At 39.1% G+C, this 23,862-nt stretch overlaps 1 protein-coding gene across 7 annotated transcripts in view; it reads right to left on the reverse strand.

The window, feature by feature from the left end:
- Positions 1-23,862, reverse strand: part of daam1a (dishevelled associated activator of morphogenesis 1a) — a 151,031-nt gene that overhangs the window by 118,113 nt on the left and 9,056 nt on the right. Inside the window, exon 1 of one of the 7 annotated variants that reach the window (XM_078233825.1) lies at positions 20,855-20,949. The exons of the other annotated variants lie outside the window; for them this stretch is intronic. The gene's annotated coding sequence lies outside the window, so the exon portion shown is untranslated. Of the gene's footprint in view, positions 1-20,854; positions 20,950-23,862 lie in introns of those variants that run through there. 7 annotated transcript variants of the gene reach the window in all.

Genomic DNA, 23,862 nt, shown 5'->3' on the forward strand with positions numbered 1-23,862 from the left:
ATTTAAAAGCACCAGCAAGTTCACCAGCTCAAATGCAACTAGCAACTAAACTTTTTCTAAAGACCAGTGGAGCTTTTCATGATCAACTTTCGTACAATTATCTTAACCTTGAAAATAGTCCAAGATGTGATAAAGCAGATAGCAGGCTGTAATGAGATGTTTAAAATGAAGATTTTGTCCAACCAAAATTTTAACTTCCTGTGTATGTTAACATTGAGAAGGTGTAAACCAAAAGTCAATGAAGATGGGCAAATATTTCAGTTTGTGTTACAGCAAATTAGATAAAGTTTGGCAATCATGCTGCATCATAAACTAAAGTTAGCCAAGGGAAACCAAAACTGGTATTGCATTTTTATGAATTAAATGTTATAGATTTTGTGGAATATTAACTGCAATCATAGAATCATAGAAACCCTACAGTGCAGAAGGAGGCCATTCGGCCCATCGAGTCTGCACCGACCACAATCCCACCCAGGCCCTACCCCCACATATTTTACCCGCTAATCCCTCTAACCTACACGTCCCAGGACTCTAAGGGGCAATTTTCTTTTTTAACCTGGCCAATCAACCTAACCCGCACATCTTTAGACTGTGGGAGGAAACCGGAGCACCCGGAGGAAACCCACGCAGACACGAGGAGAATGTGCAAACTCCACACAGACAGTGACCCGAGCCGGGAATCGAACCCGGGACCCTGGAGCTGTGAAGCAGCAGTGCTAACCACCGTGCTACCGTGCTGCCCTAAATCTAAAAAATCAAATCTAAATTTGGTTCCACAAATCCACAGACGTGTTATATTCTTCACACAGTACCTATTAACAATAATTTAACAGAATTACTAGATTTTCTGTAAGCAAGATAAATACTTCAAAGGTTTTTTTTTAAAAATTGCATCATTTTTGAGATGTTTTCTGCAACAGTTAACATAGTACGACCACAACAACATTAAAGTTATCAAGTAGTGAATTACACCTGACAGCGATCATGTTTCAATACTCTTTTTCATGAAATAACCAACTTAAAAGTACGTAAAAGCAATTGGTACAACCCCTCCCCCCCGTCATCATCTTCACAAGTATTGTAACATGTTCAAACATATCCTCAGATTATTAAATTAATACACAAAACTGTTTCATGTTGCATCAAACTTGGAATATTTAATATTCTATTCAAGTTTGCTTGCCTAGCTATTTACAACCCCAGAAAGGCAACTTTACATGGTGTAGGTCTGGAATTGCAGCATGTTCATGTAGGTTAATATATTTATACTTCTGCAACCCTCAAAAATTAAGGAAGGTGCTGGATATTCACAGATCCTTGTTTTCTCTCTTCACTATATATAAATAATAATTCACATTAAGGTACGAGAAATTCTTTATTATCTAACTAACTTACAAAGCACTAAGATGAAGTGAGCATGGCTCATTAACTACCTGCATCACCGTTCGAAGCTCATGCAATCCCTGCCAGGCTTGATTTTCATCATGATTACCAGTTGAAGTATAAAAGTTCTCTCATACCTCATGCTCTGACATTACCATCCACTCAGCATTTACTTCCTTTGAATCTGTACCATAAGCATCAAACTGACATTAGATGTTCCGATCAAATACAATACTTCACTGAAGTCCTGACAGCCATTTTCTTTTGCACGGAAAACAAAAAAAGGGCCAAGATATCCACATCTGTTGCCAGCCTGTGAATAGCATGCAGTCAATAGGAGCTGCACAGGTGGGATTCTATATTCACCCCACAGATAAACTGCAACTCCTTTCTCCAATCACAGGAATTTCATCACAGCAAGGAATACAATTCTAAAGGCCTAGTTTATTGCATTTGATCCGAAAAGAAAAAAAAATCAAATGCACTGCCTGGAGGTGCAATCTAAATCAAGTTTAGTAATTCAATAAAACATTGTGCAGGAGACCAGGCAAGTTGAAGGCTTCGCAAGATTCAACTTGACTGCGTTCCTGTGGGGGAAAGGAAAATAAATACGTCTGTGCAAGCTTTCTCCTGTCTGACTATTTTACCTTTTTCATACAAGTGTCCTTTACCCTATTTAAATATCCAAAAAATATAACTTGCCTCTCCTTACTGTAATTGCTTTAAACATTTCATTAAATGATCACAAATAAATAATGTACTGATACAAATCATAAAACTCCAACATCATGTTCCTTGTGTGTAGCGCTGTGAAGGAAATGATGCACTACTCGTCAGGTTCTCTTGCTCCATAAACAAAAATGATTGATCAAATAAGTTTTCATAAATCCAGTGGCCCTTCAAACTTTAATATACCTCCTGCATTCCTTGTTAAAATCAAGGGAGTGGCATAGAAACCAACTTAGATAAACAAAAACAAGAAGTCTTGGTCCGGTGAACATTTCCCCAATTCTACTGGACAGTATGCAGAACTTGAAATTGCAGATTTATTAAAAATATATAACTCACAGCAGAACACATACATGAGAATGAGTATTGTTACTACGCAATACTCTGATACTTTTCTGGGTGATGTAATTAATCCACCAAAATAATTTGTTTTTAGTACAACAACCACCAATACTTCACACCAAATATTCAATTCAAAATGTTTCCCCCAGGTAGAAGCTGATTTTGGCATAGAGCACATACTGCTTCATATTATTCTGTTTGATGCATTCATTAACCCCACTGAAATCCTAATAACAGCACAGTGAACAGTGCAAGTGATACCTACCATTATTCCAAGGATAAATAACCATACCGGCTTTCCTACAGAAAATTGATAGAAGCTTCGATAATTATCAATTTCTTGAACGATTTATTATTCTCTTCTCACCTGCAGCCAAGTTTCTTTTTGAAATTGTTGTAATTGCGCTCCATTAACTTTTGTTTTCTTTAAATTATAACTGCAAATTGCTTTTATCAGAAATTCCAGTATGAAAGTACTAATGGGCTGAATTCCTGTTAAACTGGACCAGAAGGAGTGTGCAAACAAGGCAGCTGGGTCAAAGGTGGTGGCGGGGATGGGGGGTGCACAATTCCCTAAACGGCAAATATACTCCAATCATTCATAATAAAAATGTAATCTGGCTTTCAATAACTAAATAACCATAAACAAAAAGAATTCACTTGTATAACCTGGTGGAATATAGATTACAATTCTCAAAACACACTTAAAAACTCCAGAAAATATTGTAATTCTATGCAATAAAAACTGGATTCAACTTGTTGCGTTACCATTAAACCGACTGGGCCAGATTTTAAAAAAGACGGGAACCCAGACTGAATCCCTGGAACACCTATAAAAATCTTGTAATCTCATGTCATAAAAGCAGAATTTGACCCAGTCATAACACTGATTCTGGTCAAGGGGTCTGCAAAACTGATATCCCAACCAAGTTGTGCTACAACTATTCCAGAGAGAGGCAGCAGATATAGAAATGTATGAATATATGGAATTTTTCTCAATACTGCTATAACTCTGTTACTAATGATCTGAAAGCAACAATCTCCAAAAATATTGACATTGATTTACAATTTGGCCATAGAGGCAAATTTCTGGTGCTTTGAAAGAAAAACTGCATAAGGAAAGCCTACCCAAGAACTTGGACGTGTATCTTTCCTGCTGACCGATTAGATTGTCAGCTTCATTTCATTATCAAAAATGGCCATTTCTTATATGTGCAGAGTCATCTATCAGGTGTTCGAAGGTGGCTGTGTAACCCAATTGTAGACCTGCATGACTTTCCAAAATGTGGGCAAGGATGAATGGTCTTATTTTGTTGGGAATGTCTGGTTTGGATTTTGTTGTTATTTGCTGCCCGTAGATTTTTGTGTTCAAAGAAGAGAATAACACTGCCACTTGAAATTGCTCCCGAGGTAATTCTTTCCTGTGGATTTTCACCAAGTCTGTGCTAGACATGTCACAGTTCCCAAGGTTCACCTTCAAGGAGTCCTCGAGATATAAATCTTGGCCTACCTCACACAGTATCAGAGTTCAAGTTTAATTTGTAACTACATTACACAACTGCCTTAGGGATTTTATAGTCAGTCATACGTATTTCATATCCACCCATTTGTGAGCACTTCAATTCCAGATATTTCTGCTCTTTTATGTAACTGTGTTGTACACCTTCTATTTGATACCCTCAATTTTCTGAATGCATCTCATGTGGAACGCTTCCAACTGCTTAATATGTCTGGAGTAGGAGAGTCGGCATTACCACAGAAGCAAGTTTTGGTGCAAGCCTTATACCTTGATTCCTCCCCTGTCTCTAGCCTGCATAAGTGGGGAAAATACGAAGTTTGCTGGGATGCTATTTGCCAACATGCTGTCAATGCAGACATTTCTGAAGATTGTGCCTTTGAGATGGGTAAAGTTATCTAGCCTTCAAGGTTGTGTCAATCATAATTATAGGTGGCATATAGTCAGAATTTTGTGACAGTTGACAGAGGTTGTCTTCTTTAAACTGATGGCCAGCCCAGTCATTAACTATTATTGAAAAATAGCCCATGATCCTTTGAAGGCCATTAACAGTGCATCGTCAGTTTAGTTGAGGATTTCAGTCATCTCAAGTTGAAAAGATTACCTACCACCTGTTCTGAATTGGGATGTTTATTTCCATCAAATGCCCCAGAAAACATGGTAGCAAAGAATATATTGAAGAGCAGAGAAGCCATGCCACAAACCTACTTCACACTACTAGTTACGTCAAAGGGGTCAGTGTATTCACTACAATCATCGACCTTCATTCCATCTTGAAACTGCTATATTATATTTACAACTCTATGAGGACATCCAAGTTTGTTTAAGACATTCAACACGGCCTCTCTATTTACTGTGTGAAAGGCCTTCGTCAGGTCAACAAAGGCACAGTAGTCTCGTCGATTCTTCATAGCATTTCTATTCCATTTGTCAAGGGCTGAAGATCATGTTGCAAATGTCTCTGCCTTTCCTGAACCCAATTTGACTTTCTGGCAGCATGCACTTGACTATGTGGCTATCAGCCTATTGAGCTGGACTTTGCTAGAGTCTCAACAGTTTTAACAAACGGCTAGACTCTTCTGTGGTTGTCACACAAATTTGTTTGCCCTTTTCCTTTGTATAACATGCAGCATGCTTTAACTCTTGAGGAATGGTTTGTTGATCTCATTTTCAGTGATATAATTGTGTGATCCATTATATTACCAACATCACAAATAGTTTCAGATGCCAGTATTATTAGTGTCAGCAAGTACAACACAAAACACATTACATTTAAGATTTTGAGCATTAGTGGAAAGGCAGTTATTTCTAATTCAGAAGAGCATAGACTTCATCCAACACATACTCAAAGTTAATTATTTTTGTCCATTTGAACCAATTCTCATTTCATAGCTACATCACCCCACCCAGACACAAACCCAAACCCTTTTACAGTTCTAGTATAAAGCAGTTGATAAATGAAGTTATGAAAAATATGGCATATTGCAGGTTACAACAAGCCTCTTCATATCACTAAATAAATTCATGGAGGAGTGCCTGGAGGCTACATCATTAATGTTGACCCTGGTAAAATTAAATGATGAAATTGCAGAAACTAGCTGAACTTCTTCATAAATCTTTTAGCAAGTTTTGCGCACAAGCCAATAACCAGCTGGCTGAGACTACCATATTGCAATGTGAATAATCAGCACTTTTGTGCAATTATTAGTGACCGAACATCTTGAAGAACACAAGTCCAAATTCTGACACTTATGCCAAGCACTGTATCTACAATTTACAGATTCAGTAATTAATGGTGCTGTTGATAACGCACTGCTTGTTGGTGATGTTGCCTCACTTGTTAGTGATGCACCTGATGTTGACAACAGCCTTCTCTGCATTTCCAGTTCAAGTATAGCCCAAAAATGGATTCAGTTCCTTCTCATTTGCTTATTGGTTTCAGTCTCAATGCTTATGACCTTGGGGTTTCGGCTTCACCAACAACTTTTGCTGGGATCCAGGTTTTCATGATTGGATCCTGTACATGTACAGTTTGTCCACTCAACAACACGAGCAACAATTTGCAATGCTTGAGGTGCTGACCTCCCACCACTACAAATCTTTCACCTTTCTGACAAATGAGAGCTTTTGAGTAATATTCTGCAACTATGAGATGCCATTTGATAGCATGCAAATAAATCACTTCATACAATATGCCATTGTCTGGGTGATCATGAGATCATAAGAAATAGAATTAACTTTTGGTCTGAGCCTTCATCATTCGAGAAAATCATGGCTAATCAAATTGTGGTAACGACTCCACTTTTCTGTCTGCCCCTTAGACTCCCTAATCAAAAATCCATCTATCTCAGCCTTGAATATATTCAATGACGCAGCCTTCACTTCGCTCTGTAAAGAATTCCAAAGACCAATAATCTCAAGAATTTTTTAATCTCCATCTTAAATAGGAGACCATTATTTTTAAACTGTGCCTCCAGTTCTAGATTACCCCACAGAAGGAAACATTCTCCCAGCACTCATCCTGTTCAGCTTCTTCAGGTCTTACAAGTTTCAATAAGCATCACAGGAAATAGCCAAGGTATAGGAACATTAGAAATAGGAGCAGACCATTCAGCCCCTCAAGCCTGCTCTGCCATTCAACAAGATCATGGCTGATCTGTTACCATTTTCCCCACACCTCTCCCCTTATCCATTGATATATTCAATAACTATAAATCTACCTCTATCTTGAACACACGCAATGACCAAGCCTCTACAACCCTCTGAGGTAGAGAATTCCAAGGATTCACATCCTGAGAGAAGAAATTCCTTCTCATTTCAGTTCTAAATGGCCTACCATTTATTCTGAGACTATGTCCCCTGGTTCTAGACATCCCGTGGTGTGGAGATGCCGGCGTTGGACTGGGGTGAACACAGTAAGAAGTCTCACAACACCAGGTTAAAGTCCAACAGGTTCTGACGAAGGAGCAGCGCTCCGAAAGCTTATGGTATTTGCTACCAAATAAACCTGTTGGACTTTAACCTGGTGTTGTGAGACTTCTTACTGTCTAGACATCCCAGCCAGGGGAACCATCTTTCCTGCATCTAGCCTATCTGCTTTTAGACAGATATTGGAGCAGACATGGAGTACAGTTTTCCAAATCTCATCATGTGCTGCAGAACAATACATTGTTAGTTTAAAAACACAAGATTGCAGCACAGCTGTGAGTGATGTGGCATCCTGGACACTTTTGTATGTGTAAGCACAACAATTTAGTTCCTAACTCTTTTTGAATGCTAACAATATAACACTTAGCAGTTTTGGCAGCATCTGTCAAGAGAAGCAAAAATTACAGACCCGAAATGTTAACTTTCATCAGAACTGCTGAAACAAAATGCTGCATTTTCAGTTTTTACAGAACGACAACTTGCCTAACCTGTAAGGTTAGTTTCTTACAGGATCCTCCCCACCTGACCTCCCTGAGACAACTATAAACATGGAAAGACCATCAGCACGTTTTTTTTAAGGATAAGGAAATCTTCACTAAAAATGTACACATTGCAATTGTGTTATGGTACACATATGGCAAACAGTGCATAGAATATCACAAAGTCTCAAGGCTTGTTTTACAGACAGTCTGTCTTCCTAACAGTTGTATCTGATGCATTTCTCATTGATATTAAGACCTAAGCAACTTACCCTCCGCAAAAGCTGCTGCGAAAAGTATTATCCCAAATTCTTTTTGCATTCCATCTGAAGTTCATATTCACATCACCTTGTTTTGATGATTCAAATATATAGCCATGACCATCTTTTACAAGCTTGAGCTTTATGAATTTGAAAACCAGTCATAACCCCATCTCAATTATGCCAGTCAAGAGTTTCAGTTCTTTAAGCATATCCTTTCACCTACTTTATAACCTTAGAAGCTACTCACTATACTTTTTCTAGGTCAGTTATATACCTACTGGGTTCCAATACAGCACACAATATTCTAGGTGGAGCTGGGCCATTGCTATTTATAATTGTAGAGTTAATTTTTTTGATCTATGCTCCACTTCTCCTTTTAATCCAAGCAAATATCCTACTAGGTATCCAACAACAGATATTGGTTTACATCATGATAAATCTCCTATGACTCCCTTGACATTTTCCATGCCTTAATTTTCTCCAAAATAGACTACAAAGAAAGACTTTTCTTTGCATTTCTTCATATCACCCGACTGTAATTTGAGCTCAGTCACCCTTTCAAATAAAAGGTAATAACAAGGTTATGATCACATCTGCATATCTTGTCCTCATTTACCATTGCAATTATGTTCTTTCCTATCCCTATCATTCAGATCCGACTGGAATCTCCAAGGTGCAACAATTTTCAAGCCACCTTCTCAATCCCCACTTTCCAAGCATTACTCAGAACAATTCTGTTCTGATCAAATGAAAGTTAAGCCCTCCTTCCTGTGAGTGAAATCTACACTGGCCTTTCTCCTGTTTCAAACAATACCCCACAGTCTCAATTGCCTTTTTACCTTCTGCAAGGATACCCACATGAATTATTTGTAAGAATATCACACTAGCACTTAGGAATAGCAAATAGTCACTATTCCTTGAATCTGAAAAGTCAGTTAGCTCAAAACTACTCAGTTGCTTTGAACGCAATGAGAAAGAGGAAGCATAGCTTGTATTTTCCACTCTAAAGTCAATGTACAATCCCATACAACTACTTTTCCTCTCCATTCCAGTGGTAGCTGTGCTGAATTAGTGTGTATAGGGACACACAAAAAGCTCCCAAGATGCACTCCTTTTACAATTGTCAAAACTTTGTTACCTCAGCTCCTCCACTGCAGCTGTTCAAGTGAGCAGAATCAAAGTATGACTGCATCCAGCAGCAGTCAATTCAAGCATTTATATTGATAGTCACAGAATTCAGGAACAACATGCAGTGGAAAGGTTTCGATAAAATAGCAAACATCAATTATTTCACACTTACAGGATCAATTGTAATTCCTAGCTTTAAAGTATATTCAATAGTTCAATATTATGATCTTAAATTTTACAAGAACTTCTCAGCATAAAAGCTGACAGCCAAAAGCTTGCAGCTCATGCCAAATAAACTAATTAATTATGCATTAATATTTGGAACTTCTCCCAGGGCTGCTGTGAATAATGGATGCAGCAAATATTGGAAAATCTGAGAAGCCAGAATGTAGCAACATAAAAGGAACATGAACTTCCAGAACAAGTAAATTCTCCCCTGTGAGGCATTGTATAACAGAAAATTTGTGATGGAGTCCAACTTAAATAGCTAGAACTTTACAAGATCCATCAGCTCACATCCACGTACTGGTACTCAAAAATAAAACAGTTTTCTCACGCTATAAATCCAATTCACAATCGTGCTAAATTTGCACTATGCAGAGATTGCAATCTTTAAGCTACAGGATGTTCCAATGGCTTGTTACATTGGTCCTTGCCTGGTAATAAGGATGGGATCCTCCAGAAGTGTTTTGATAGGTTGGGAGACCTGTTCAAGGATCGAACAACTCTTCTGAAACAAAAACAGAAACTGCTGGAAAATCTCAGTAGGTCTGATAGCATTTGTGGAGAGAAGAACAGAGCTAATGTTTCAAGTCTGGATGACCCTTGGTCAGAACTCTTCTGAGGCAGTCAGTTTCGGGAAGTCAGCAAGCCCAGAAATATCAGACAAGGACAGGCAGAGGTCCTAGTTAAGTTAGAGAAAGGATTGTAGGGAGCAGACTAAGAGGCCTTTGGAGCATAGTAACTCTTTGGAGCAGTGGTGTTCCATTTGCAATGACCACAGATCTGAAGGTGTTGTAAGCTTGTTACTTGGAAATTTAGGGAGAAAGAATCTTGGAAGGGGAGTTTGAAACCATGGAGGTGGTCCATTGTTAAAGCCATCCAAGTGGGAGCGATGTTTGGAGAGAATTCCAAGCTAGGGTCATCATAGATGGAATTGGAAACTTTTGTGAGAAAGGCAAGTTTCAGTGAGGTTGGTTGACTCACAGTGGGACTAATGTCTGGGTGATTCTTTCAGAATGCCACAGAATAAACAACAGATGCAACCAAGACAGACTATGTTCAACCACACTTTGTCTGGTGGTTCACATGTACCTCATAATTACCCTGAATATTAGAGCATAAGATACATATTGTAAATTGTTTCATCTTTCTAAACTTGTGCAGTAAATTTTGTTTATGTTTGCTCAAAACCCATGGAATCTTGTGACTTTATTCTTGAATTTCAACCCTTATCTACTTTAAACAAAACATTATTGGTCCCTAACCAGATCTTCCCCCCACTTCCCGTGGTCCTGATGTGGAGATGCCAGTGTTGGACTGGAGTGGACACAGTAAGAAATCTCACAACACCAGGTTAAAGTCCAACAGGTTTATTTGGAATTACGGGCTTTTGGAGTGTTGCTCCTTCATCAGGTGGAGCAGCGCTCTGAAAGCTCATGATTCCAAATAAACCTGTTGGACTTTAACCTGACGATGTGAGACTCTCTCACTGTGCCCGTGGCCCAGTCAAGGATTGTAAATGTTCACCTCATTGAACGTCCAAGAAACAGTGTCAGATAAAAAAATTTAAAAGTCCAGGGGTGCTGTTGCACAGCTCTGGCTATAACTGCAATCTAAAGGCATCTGAAAATTAACAGCGTAAAGAACAGACTACAAAAATAAAAGTTAGCAAAAAAAGAGTCAAAATGATAGCAACTAAAAGAGAAAGCTAGCCATATGGCTAAAATTAGATTTTTGTCAAAATGTTTCAGCCATCAGCATGGACGACACACTGGATGGACCAACTGGTCTTTTTACCCCTGTTAACGTTGTTCTATGTTCACATAAACTAGATGAAGCTGGGAGCAGCATTTTGTACGAATTCTTGACTCAGATCCCATAGTCCCCAACATGAAAAAGAAAGATGCTGGAACTTGCTAAAATTAGTGGTTCCAAAACTCTTTCACCAGGGCACATTTAGGAAGCCTGAACCTTGTGTCAAAAAAAAAAAGCCTTTCATATTTCTCTTCAACCCCCAGTGATGGAACAGGGCTATATTCCAAGTCAAGGTGGTCAGTGACTTGGAAGGGAACATGCAGGTGATTATATTCCCATGCATCTGTTTCTCTTGTCTTTCTAGATGGTAGAGCATTGAGAATCGAAGGTGCTATTGAAAGAGCCTTGGCAAGTTGCTGCAGTGTATCTTTTAGTTGTTCCACACTGCTGTCGCTGTGTGCCAGTGGTGGGGGAAGTGAATGTTTAAAGTGGTGCATGGAGTAGGCTACTTTGTCTTGGATGATGTTGAGCTTTGAGTGGTTTGAGAGCTGCACTATGAGATGATCTGTTGGTGTAACATGTTTCGCCCATAAGGACATATTTTTGGTTCTTCCTCCCAACAGTCTCCAACAACACTAGCAACTTTCCAGTAGAATGTGTTTTCAAAATGTAGTTCTCATACGAGTTCAATGGGTAAAAAGTCTGGTATAACAAGAGATTCCAAAGCTTCAAAACTCCACAATAGCTCCAAATTGGCTACTTCAGAGCATAGCCTGGGCCTTGAAATTCTTGTCACTAAACAATAACAACCCTTGTTTCCAAATATTGCACATCAAAAGGTTCAACTGTCCATCCCATTATTCTACCTTAATTTATTGCTTCTCTTTTCTCCCCATCCCTACATACCTTGGCAATCATGCAAAAATTATTGAAATTCAGCCAAGAAATATTCAAATCATACATAGTATCTCAACAAGCACTGACATTTACTTTTAAACTCCCAAATCGCACTTGTTCCAACTGATCCCCAAGACAAAGAGAGGAGGAAAAAAGCAGAAAAACATCGAAGTTGTAAGCTTGTTGCGGGAGACAAAGAGAATCAGGAGAGCTGACTGAGAAGTATCTTGTCTGTTGATTCAAAATTGTCCATAATCGAAATTGAGCAACTATCTCAAGCTGGCTAATTCAGTTAATACGCTGATTCAATAAATTCAAAAGGCTATTAAATCCAAGTTGACTATTAAAATTAGTTTCCAAGTAAAATTGATGACGTCAAAAGTGCCACAGAAAATCTACATTCACCTAAGCAGGCTGATGGGACCTCTATTTAACGTCTCATCTGAGGGACTGCACTTCATACTGTACTGGAGTATCAGTGCTGATTTTTGTACGAACAAAGTTTGGCAACAAACCACATAAAACATTAGGACAGGTGACAAACATCTTAAATCAGAGGTAGGAAAGGGGAGATGTGCAAAGCAGTTTAGAGAAGAAATTCCAGAGCTCAAGACCGAAACAACTGAAGAACTGGCTGTGAATGAAAAAAAAAATTAGGGATACGGAGGTCAGAAAGAGTGCTGAGATTTCAGAGGCTGTTGGGCTGGTAAAGTTTACAGGGATAGGGACAGGGACAACGACTGGCGTGTTAATCGAGTAATAATGGAAGCGCAATGAAACCAAAAGTTTGCTACACAGAACAGAAAGTGCATTTTTGAGAAGATGAAATGAGAACACCTCAATTCTATGTGGAAATGTTAATATTGCTTTTATAGAATATTCAGGTACTGAAACCCTTAAAACACTAATTAACAGACTACTTTCACAATTTTGCAAATTAAAACAAACAAAATCAAGGAAACATGGAGGGTGCACGGGCACAGAATGTTCTCTGGCTGGATACTTCAATGTTCACCAAGAGTGACTCAGTAATACCACCACCAACAAAGCTGGCTGAGGCCTAAAGGGCACAGTTGCTAGACTGGGTCAGCAGCAGCTGGTGAGGGAACCAACACAAGGAAAAAAACTACTTGACCTCACCGATCTAGCTGCCACAGATGCATTTGTTGATGAGTGCTAAATGAGATGGAATTCAAACAAAACTCTAGCAAGTCACTGGGCAACAATGAGGTGTTGTGGGCCATCAGCAGCAGCTGAATTGTATTCATCCAGTTTGTAACCTCATGGCCCAGCATAACTCCAACTCTACCACTGCCAACCTGGTACAATGAAGAATGTAGGTGTTTATACTGTCAGCAGCACCTGGCATACCTAAAACTGAGGTGTCAACCTAACAAAGCTACAAACACAGGACTATTAGCTTGCCAAATAACAGAAACAGCAGGCAATAGACAAGGCAAAGCTAGATCCCAGAACCAATAGATCAGATCCAAGATCTGCAGCCATGCCACAGTTTTGAATAGTGGTGGGCAATTAAACAACCATAATGAGGAATCTCCTCCACAAAATATCTCTATCCTCAATGATGGGGGCCCCAGCACAAGTGCAAAAGATAAGGCTGAAGCATTTGCAACCATCTGCAGCCAGAAGTGCCAAGTGGAGGACTCATCTCAGCCTCCTGCTGAGGACCCCAGCAACATAGATGCCAGTCTTCAGCCAATCCGATTCATCCCATGTGACATCAAGAAATGGCTAAAGGCATTCGATATTGCAAAGGCTATGGGTCCTGACAACATTCCAGCAATAGTACTGAAGACATGGTACTCTAGAACCTGCCATGCCTCTAATCAAGCTGTCCCAAAGCAACAATGTGAAAAATTGCCCAGATATGTCCTGTTCACAAAAAGCAGGACAAATTAAACCCAGCCCATTACTGCCCCATCAGCCTACTCTTGATCATCAAAACAATGGAAGGGGTCGCCAATGCTATCAAATAGCATGTACTCAGCAATAACGTGCTCACTGATGCACAGTTTCGGTTCCACCAGGACCACTTGGTTCCTGACCATATGGCATACTGTCTTATTCCAAAAATGGACAAAAGAGCTGAACTCCAGGTAATGAGGAGAGAGTAACTGCCCTTGACATCAAGGCAGTATTTGACCAAGAGTACTATCAAGGGACCCTAGCAAAACTGAAGTCAATGGGAATCAGGGGGAAACCTCTTCATGGTTTGGAGTCATACCTAGCACAAAGGAAGATGGTAGTGGTTGCTTGAGGGCAATTATCTCAGTCCCAGGACATTCTTGTGGGAGTTCCACAGGGTAGTGTCCTAGGTCCAACAAATCTTCAGCTGTTTCATCTAAGACCTTCCCTTTATCACAAGATCAGAAACAGAAGTATTCACTGATCATTTCACAATGCTCAGCACCCTACACAACTCAGATACTGAGGCAGTCCATATCCACGTGCAGCAAAATCTAGACAACATTAATAAGTGGCAAGTAACATTCATGCTACACAAATGCTAGGCAATGACCATCTCCAACAAGAGGGAATCCAACCAACCACCTTCACATTCAATACCATCGCTTTATCAACATTGAGAATTGCCACGGACAAGAAACTGAACTGGACCAGCTATATGAATACTGTGGGCACAACTGGGCAGAAGCTGGAAATTCTGCAGTGAGCAATTCCTCTCTCGACTCCCCGAAGCCTGTCCACCATCTCTGCAAATGTGAAGTCACAAGAGTGATGGATATTCTCCACTTGAATTCAGGTCCAACAACACTAAGCTCAATGCCATACAGAACAAAGCAGCCCACTTGATTGACACCCCATAGATCACCTTAAACATTCACTCCCTCCAGCACCACCACAGAGTGGCAGCAGTGTGCAAGTTGCACTGCAGCAATACCAAGTCTCCTCCGACAACACCTTCCAAACATGCAGCCTCTCCTACCTCAAAAGGACAAGGGCAGCAAATGCATGGGAACACCAACTCCTACAAATTCCTCTCTGTGCCATACACATCCTGACTTGGAAATATAGCATCATTCCTTCACTGTCACCAGAACAAAATCCTGGAACTTCCTTCCAAACAGCATTGTGGATATACCTACACCATATGAACTGTAGTGGTTCAAGAAGATGAGTTACCATTACCTCCAAATTAGGGAAGGAGAATAAATGCTGTAGCAGCCAGCAATGCCCATATCCAATGAAAATAAAAAAATGTTATATCTGCAACCAAAAATTAAAGCAAGCTCAAAACATACAAACATGAACCGACGAGGAACAATTCATAGCCATTCCAAAAAGTACATGCATGCAGAATATTTTCCAAGGAATCAAAATGAAAAGTTTGATTCCATAACAATTCCTCATCCCAAAACCAATTTGAACATCCTTAAACTGTGCCTTAGTCACAGTAAAAATGGCTTCACAGAAACAGGACTGGTTCTTTTGAAGGACAAATGTATTTCAATAAAACAAAATTTAAAAGATGATCAAGGTATCCTTATGCTCAGTGTGGAGCTATGTTTTTCACTTCAAAACTGGACAATTGTTCTTAAGCCACAAGGCAAGCGCAACAGCTGGATAAAAGAACCAAGGGCCTTCACCTACCTCACTGCTTCAAACTGAGTATTAGTGTGTTACTTCTGGCATTCCTGCCCACTTGCCACACATCTATGTCCACTTCCATAATATGAATAATGTCAGGCATGGAACCCTCTTTGGTGCAACTAGACTGCCCTGCAGAAATATGAGCAGCATTGATAATTGGGTCACGTAAATCAAGTTCTCTCTGGGGGGACTCCAAGCTGAATGATCCTGATATCTTCACTGGTAACACAGGTGTCTGAAGAGTGCAACATGCATCAAGATTATATGCATCATTTGATTTATCCAAAGAATTTTTGCAAAATTGTTGCATGAAATTTCAAATCCTGAATTCTACACTTATGAATTACCTATTAAGATTTGACCAAGAACATTTTTTCTATTCAGTTACTAAAACAGAATTAAATGCAAATGCCAAGCCATCTTGCTTCTCCATCTCAACTTAATCGCCTGAATTCTACTCTACACTCACTGGAACCAATACATGGATCATCAGAATCATTTGCTATTATGTCCATTTGTTGCAGTCTATTTGACGGATACTTCTACTGTTAGCACCACTTTATATGCTTGCCTGAACATGGATAAGGATTTTCTGCCCACAGCCACTGTCTGCATCTTATGCAGGTTCAAAAAACATTTTCACTATACTACAAGCACAAAAAGATGTTCTAGTTTTAGTTAAAATCAGTATACTATTTTGAATTATCTGTACATTATCAACCCCGAAACAAGACGACATGTTGAAACAGTGCCAGAAACAGATGTCAGACTACTTATTGCACCATGAAGAATTTGAATGTGATAAAGATTGACACATGCCTTACAGGGCGAGGAAGATTGTACCAAGTGTCTGTACAGTTTTAACCAACAAAAAGACTGGAGTGGATAGACATACATTTTTTTTTTAAAACAGCAGCCTATTAAACTGGGCTATATTAGTAAAACTGTAACAAATTAACACATTCTGAAAGAAATTCTGATGAGATAAAGAATGGTTTAATTGTTCCTTATCCAAGTTCAATCATAAGTCGAGGTTAATCTGCCTAATTAAAACCATATCTAAGTCATGCAAGACAGAGGAGTTTAGAGTGCATAACATAATTAACTACTTCATTATTAAGCATCCATGGTCAAAACTATTTCTAGCTAACAAGCAGCAGAGCTCTTTGAGACCATTCTTCTACTTTGTATATCCACTTCTACTTCATAACATCCAGTTTGAATTAGGAATGTCACAGCTGTTTTTCATCTCTGCCATTGAGAAACCCTTCAACACAAAGGCTGCTCTAGCTGAATTCAACATACAATGCTCCTCTTGGTACTTTTACATTTAAGCAAATACGTTGGGCACAACACAAAACAATGTAAAAATCTAATATATTTATTTTGCTCAATTATTCCCATCTCCATTTAAGCTAACAACTTTCATTTAAATAGCACTTTATGCACAAGAGGTATTTCACAGGATGTAATCAGACAAAAATGGGCACCAAGTCAAAAATTAGATCATAAATTATTTGCGCTTTTTTTTAACACAAGGAAAATAGAGGGAGGTAAGAGAGGTGGGAAAAGAAAAAGGTGTAATCTTGCCTTTCCAGAATAATCCTGGTGTAGTAAGCGGTTTAGGCAAGGAGTGAGGCTCAATAGAGTTATACCATAGACAGCTGTGCAGAGTTGGAAATGCTGTAATTATAACATTGCATTGTGCACTGGGCAACACAAGGAGTTTGATGCTGGCAATACAACAAACCACTTGAATGTACTTAACAGGGCAACAGGGGAGGTTACTGCTTCAACTGCAGCTCAGCAGACCCATTTATAAAAATCAAAGACGACAAAATAGGAAACAAGATTCTTTCTAATTGTCCTTCATATGCAATGCAGCGGAAAGGTGGTTTGAAGAGCAAAATGATCCCTGTTCAAAAGAATGGTGCAGATTAGTTCCTTAAATGCGAACCCATACTGTAACACTCCAGGACAATATCTGGGGCACCCAAGGTTGAATCACAATAATATAGCAATTGTCATTTTAAATTGTGACTCTCTCTTCCTGGAAAGATCAGTTGCCACAGAGGGGAGACTTTAAGAGGAGGATAGGAAGATTTTTTTTTAAATCTGCAACAGAACGAAAAGCAATATTAAACTTTATGAAAACTGAAATTGACAAATAATTTGCATAAATAGAGCTAATATTTCATATGGTGCAGTAATTTGCAATTAAATACTATTTTCTTCCTCACCCCAGATGGCCTCACAACCCTTCAGGTCACATACATATTCAAAACAGTTGGAAACAAGTAAAAACCCAAAGGTTTTTGTACAAATACAATTTGTACAAAGGTTTTGTACAAATTTTGAACAGCAAAATAAATATCAAGTCAATATTGTCAACTCCTCAATCCCAAGAGTCCTTTTAAAACACTACATGATAATTAAGACTACAACATCAGAGCGATGGTACTGAACATTTTACTCATAATTTCCTGCAAACTAACAGAAGAGAACTTGGATTCACTCCAGTCAAAGAAAAGAGAAATCTATTTGCAGTGTTAGTGTTATGGATAAATGTTATCAGTAATCGCACAATGCTGATTTGAGTCCTGAATTACAGTTTGTCAAAGAACGAATTGAACAAATGTACGTCATAACATTCAAGGCTATGGGCCAAGTGCTGGAAAATGGGATTAAGTGGGAGGTCAGGTGCTTCACAAGTGTCTGTATTGTAAGATTCTATTTTGTTGAATGGCTGCTGCCAATTAGACTGTTGAATAATGAGGACGGTGTACTTTGTATTTGGGGGGGGAAAAAGAACTGGTTGGTTTTCCAAAAAAAATCCTGGGGTTGGTGAAGACAACGTTTACACAAAAAGCTTCACAAAAGGAGAAAATCTAAAACTGAGCACCTACTACCTTTAAATCAGTTTGGATAAACCTTGTCACTTTTTAAAGTGCACGTATTGGTTAGAGAGCAGTTGAATGCTCCCAGTGGACTTGCTTGCATCACATTAAGTTGAAACACAATCCTAATGTGTTGGTTCTCATTTAATAATTTTTTTGGCTATCTATCCCACCATCCAGGTTATCATAACAGATACTTTTATCCTAATTAACACTTTTTAGGAAATAGGCAGAATTATTTCCATAACTGTTTCATCCAAACAAATTATTGTAGTTTCATAAATATTGAGTCCAATAAATTCAATCAACTCTTTCAGTTTAGGACACGTCTAAATCCAATTTGTATTTTTGGCTCCCAGAGATCCGAGGCATGTTTATTCTTTAACAGATATAATAGGGTCCAGTTGAAAGGACAAAACACCAAAAACCTCAAACTGAAATCCAAACCATCCCAAACACATCCACTTCTAGTTCCAACAGGGCAGGATGGAAGTAGACAATCAATCCACTCTCAACAATTGAGTCTTCAACTAGGATCTTCTAGTAGAGGCTACATATTTTAATAGTGTTTCTATTTCAAACTCTCCTTTGATCTCCAATTCCTATCCTTACCTTTCTAAAACTCACGATCGCCAATCCGCCGCCCCTGACCACCCCCTCTAATCTCTCCTGCCTGATACCCAATCCCCTCTGAGCACTGCTCAAACCCTATTAAATGCTTTTAAAAATTGCATGCCTTGTGGTTGAAGGTTTTAGGGAAGGCTACACTTCTGGATTTAAATTGACCATAAAACTCTAAATCCCTGCCCCAGTGAAATGAATTACAGCCACTGTTTCTCTCTCTAAAACAGGTACTAACTCCTGACACCAAAGTGGATGTACTGGCAAAGGCAGGCCTCCATCTCCCTGCAGTGGAGGTCATGAGTTGCCTGCTTCTAATTTGCTACTATACTCATTGCAACATATCCTCACTATAAATATAGAGCACGTCAACAACTAGGTCAGTGCACCAGACAGCTAAATAGAAGGTGCATTTCTGATATTAAGAGATTTTGATGGAGTAATGGAGTTAAACTGTTTACACTGGATTTAAGATGCTTTGCAAAAAAAAGTGAAATGATGAGACTTTATTTTATACAGCTTTCAGGAAGGCTTTGGAATACAGCCAACTGAATGATGAGGGAGATTTAATCATAACTTTCAAAAGAGAGTTGCATATATGCTTGAAAAGGAGAAATTTACAGCACTAACTCAGAATAGCCAAGGTGAGCTGAATGACTACCTTCATTTTTCTATGTCAGTGCTGTTAAGTTTAGGAACAGCAATATATCAATTGACTTCTGTCTAGCAAATGATACCACAGATCCTGGCAAAATAAAATTAACATGTCATGATGGTGAATCTCCAATTAATTACCATAAATCTTTACAGCAAATTAATGAAATAAACATATACTGATCACAAGGCTCGAAGAAATAGAAAACAGAAACTTTCAAAAAAATGAAAATCTACATTCTGCCCTCACCCCCAGTATTAAAAAACGTATGTCAACATTACTCTAAATCTCGCAAATCATTAGTTTTTAAATTCATGCTATTTGATAAGTTTATGCCAAGTACAACGGACAAATCATATCCAATGGAGTATGTCCTACTTTTGTTGCCAGGTTCATAGATAGTATCAATAATATTCCCAACAATCTGTTCTTTGTATAAAGAGCATCTGTACTTGAAATTAGCTTACCTATTTTAGAAGCTAAAATTAAATCCATTCCTTCTGATCGTAAAAAGATTAAATCCCAATTCAAATGCTAGTTGTTGCATTTCCTTAAACACAAAATATAAACAACTGCAGCACCTGTCCTTCATTAGATTAAACATTCAAATAAATACAGATTTTATAATCAAGGGTTATTGCTTTGGTCAGGGCCATTGTATAGTGTCCCCTCAAGGCAAAATAAAGATTCAATTTGGAGCTCTTGCATTTTACTGAACAAGCAAGTACTAAATACTACTGACTTAATCTGGAGTCAAATCAGCCTCAAAAGAACAAATAGATTTTCTGAAAGGATCTCCACCCAAAACATTAATCTTTCTCTTCAAATACTCACTGAGCCACAACAAATTCCAGCATTCATTGGTTCAACTGCAAAAAGTTGAGTTCTAACTAGCCTGTATTTGTTTTCGTCCAATTCACTGTTTGAGACATTTCTTAAATAAATGGGTTTGAGTGTCATCCAGCAGTGCTGAAATGGGTGTGGGAATTCCCACTCACCTGAAGGAGCTTAAGGCTCCGAAAGCTTGTGGCTTTTGCTACCAAATAAACATGTTGGGCTTTAACCTGGTGTTGTTAAACTTCTTACTGTGTTTACCCCAGTCCAACGCCGGCATCTCCACATCATGAAAGGTTTCAGACAGCGACCTTCCCCATTGCACCTCTGCAGCGGTTGCCCCAAGCTTTAGTGTATCCCTCAGCAACAGTCTGCAACACTTGGTCAGGGACAACTCCTTGCACTGGAAAAATTTCCCAAAACCTTGGGGCTGCTTCCTAACATTACCTTTCCTCATACTTTCAGAAAATGAATCATAGCCCACCTTAAAGCATATTATTGTCAAGCCATTACAAATAATGGCAGTACTTTGTTATCTTCAAAAGGTAACCCCATAAACTGGAAAAACAACCAACCTTTGCATCGCAAGTGTCTATGCCATCGAACAAAATTCATTGCTACTGCCTTCATTTCTTTAAAACGAGTGGCAAATGTAGAGCTGCTTCTGCCAACAAACATCAAAACATGAATTTACATAATTCCAGGCCCAATCTCATGCCAGTTATCAAAACATGCAATGCGTGCAGCTGCACCCCATAAGTAAAGATACTTTCACACTGAGTGACAACCACTCGAGTGCACCTATGCAAGTCTTCTTGGCTGTTGATTTTTACATTCTCAGCCATTTTACATTCTTATTACAATAAAACTGGCACTTTGGGAGCCTTGGGCATCAGCATGCATTTCACATTTGTGAAAACAGGTCAAATACCAGTTGTTGCCAAAGTCAGCATCTAGACCAACCTAAAAATAGGTCTTCTCAACAAATTTTTAGTGAATCTCAACAGATTTGCATTTGACTTGCAGCTATGTCAAACTCACACTTGAACAAAAGAGGGGGCTGCACAGTGGTTAAAACAACTGCTTCAAAAGCGCAAAGGAACCAGCTTGGGTCACTGTCTCTGCGGAGTTTGCACGTTCTACTTATGTCTGCATGGATTTTCTCTGGGTGCTCCAGTTTATTCCCACAGTCCAAAAGATATGCTGGTTAGGTGCATTGGTCATGCTAAATTCTCTCTGTCTAACACCATAGTGTGGCGACTAGTTACTTTTCACAGTAACTTCATTGCAGTGTTAATGTAAGCCTACTTGTGACAATAACTTTATGTACTGTAAAACCATCAGTATGCAGATAAGGGACACTCGCTGAACACCAAGTCCAGTGAAACTGCCACATTGTTGTAGAAACCTATCCAGTTCATTAATGTCCTTTCGGAAGAAAATCTGCCTTTATCTGGCCCAGACTACACGTGACTTCATACCCACACCAATGGGGTTGCCTCTTACCTATCCTCCAAAATGACCTAGTAGGCCACTCAGTTGTGTAAAACTGCTGGAATAAAATTGAAGAATAAAACAGGTGGCCTGCCAAGTATCAACTCCTGAAGAGTCTGCGGCATGTATCAAGAGACCCAACACATTAGAATGCAAGAAATAGGCGCAGAAGTAGACGATATGGCCCTTTGAGTCTGCTCCGCCATTCAATATGATCATGGCTGATCTTGAACTCATCCACAATAACCCTTTTTGTTAAAAAAGAATTTGTGCATAACAGCATTGGAGCAACGACTATTGCACAATCCCTGTGGAAATCACTATTATGATAACTGTATTAGATTCTGAACAGATCTTGGGACTCAAAACCGGACAGACATGGCAGCATGTTGCCCATCAACGGAATCATGTGAGCTATCAATAGAAGGATCGTATTCTGCCACAATCTGTACCTTCTTGGTACAGCATAACACTCACTCTTCAATTACCAACAAGCCAGGAAACCAAATCTGAGTGACAGCATGCCAGGAGCAGGACTATGCATACCTAAAAATGAAGGGCCAACCCATTGAAGTTGGTTCCATCTTGTTGACCCAATCATTGCCATAGCACTCAACTTACCCTCACAAAATAATCTCTGGAACTGATTGCTGGCCCCTCCACATCTTTATCTGCGCATTGCCAACATCATCCACAGATATGGGAATCAGTATCATTGCATTGTGATGATTCGGAGATCTACCACACCACCAATTTTCTCAATCCATCCTCTGTTTGTGCTTCTTCAATACAGCCTTGGATGAATCTTGATTTCTTTCAGTAAACATTGAGAAACCATCATTTTTAGCCCCACCACAAACTCCAATCCTTTACTACAAACTCCATCCCCTTCCCAGGTCACCATCTCAGACTGAACCAGACTGCATAACCTTTACATCCTAATGAAAATCTAGCTGAGTTTATGACCCATACCCTGTCAATCACAAAGGCAAATTATGTCTCTCAAACTCACTACCTCAGTCAATCCGCTGCTGAAATATTCATACATGCCTTTGTCAACTATAAAACTCAATTTATTTACCCTCTTTGTTGGCTTCAAAGTCCTTCACCCTACAGAAATCCAGCTAAGCCAAAGCTCTCCCGACATCAAATCCTATTCAATAATTGCCACAAACTTAAAATCTTCCTTCCGGGGCTTAAAAAGACTATGTAGAAAATTTAAATATTGATAATATCGAACTGCACCAATCATCTGAGCACTTTAGCTGGAGAGGGGCACAGATCTTTGAATGCTTCTGTCAGATTCCAAGGTTGCAAATTATCAATACACTGCTGCTGCATAAAGCCTAAAATGCCCATTACATGGGGAAATACCGTCTTTGGGTCATTAACCAACACAATGATAAATTGCTAATTAATGTAGCACATAGTACATGTACAGTAATGCACCGATTATATAATTTTACACTACTATGATGAGATTATACATTTCACAGTTACTCAAGGTAAGAGGGCTGATGTCTGTGAATCACTGCTGCTGTCAGTAGAGGGCTCTGCATGTGCACAGCTCTATTCCCAACAAGTATGTTTTGAAAATGCAGGAAAGAATCCCGCTTTGTCAAAACATTCAACAACAAAAATCTGCTTTTGTTTGGAAAGTACCAGGAGTTCCAACACAACATCCAAGCCTGTTATAAATCAGAAAAGTGCTCCACAGTGCTGAGCCCAAATAAGGAGAAAAAGAGCTCCTAGTCCGATTAGGTCGAGGCTTTTGAGTTACACTGTCACTCTAAACTAGAACTGCTTTACAGAAATATATAAACGGTGGTACATTACACATTTGGAGCAGTCAGGAAACATGCAGCTTGTTTACTCTTTAAAAACTTGGATTATATCCTTCCTGTCACTGATTATTTTCCACCTCCCACTGCTTTCCATTAGCCAGTACATACAGGTACATCCTCAATACCATAAAATTAGTATAGGGAAGCACACTTTGAAATGTCCCAACTCTTAATTCACTGAATACTGTAAATCATTGTATAGAGCAAAACCGATCTATTTTGTTATGCTCAGCTGACAAATCACA

Source organism: Mustelus asterias, chromosome 18 (assembly GCF_964213995.1).
Source record: "Mustelus asterias chromosome 18, sMusAst1.hap1.1, whole genome shotgun sequence".
In the NCBI taxonomy this organism is placed as follows: Eukaryota; Metazoa; Chordata; class Chondrichthyes; order Carcharhiniformes; family Triakidae; genus Mustelus; species Mustelus asterias.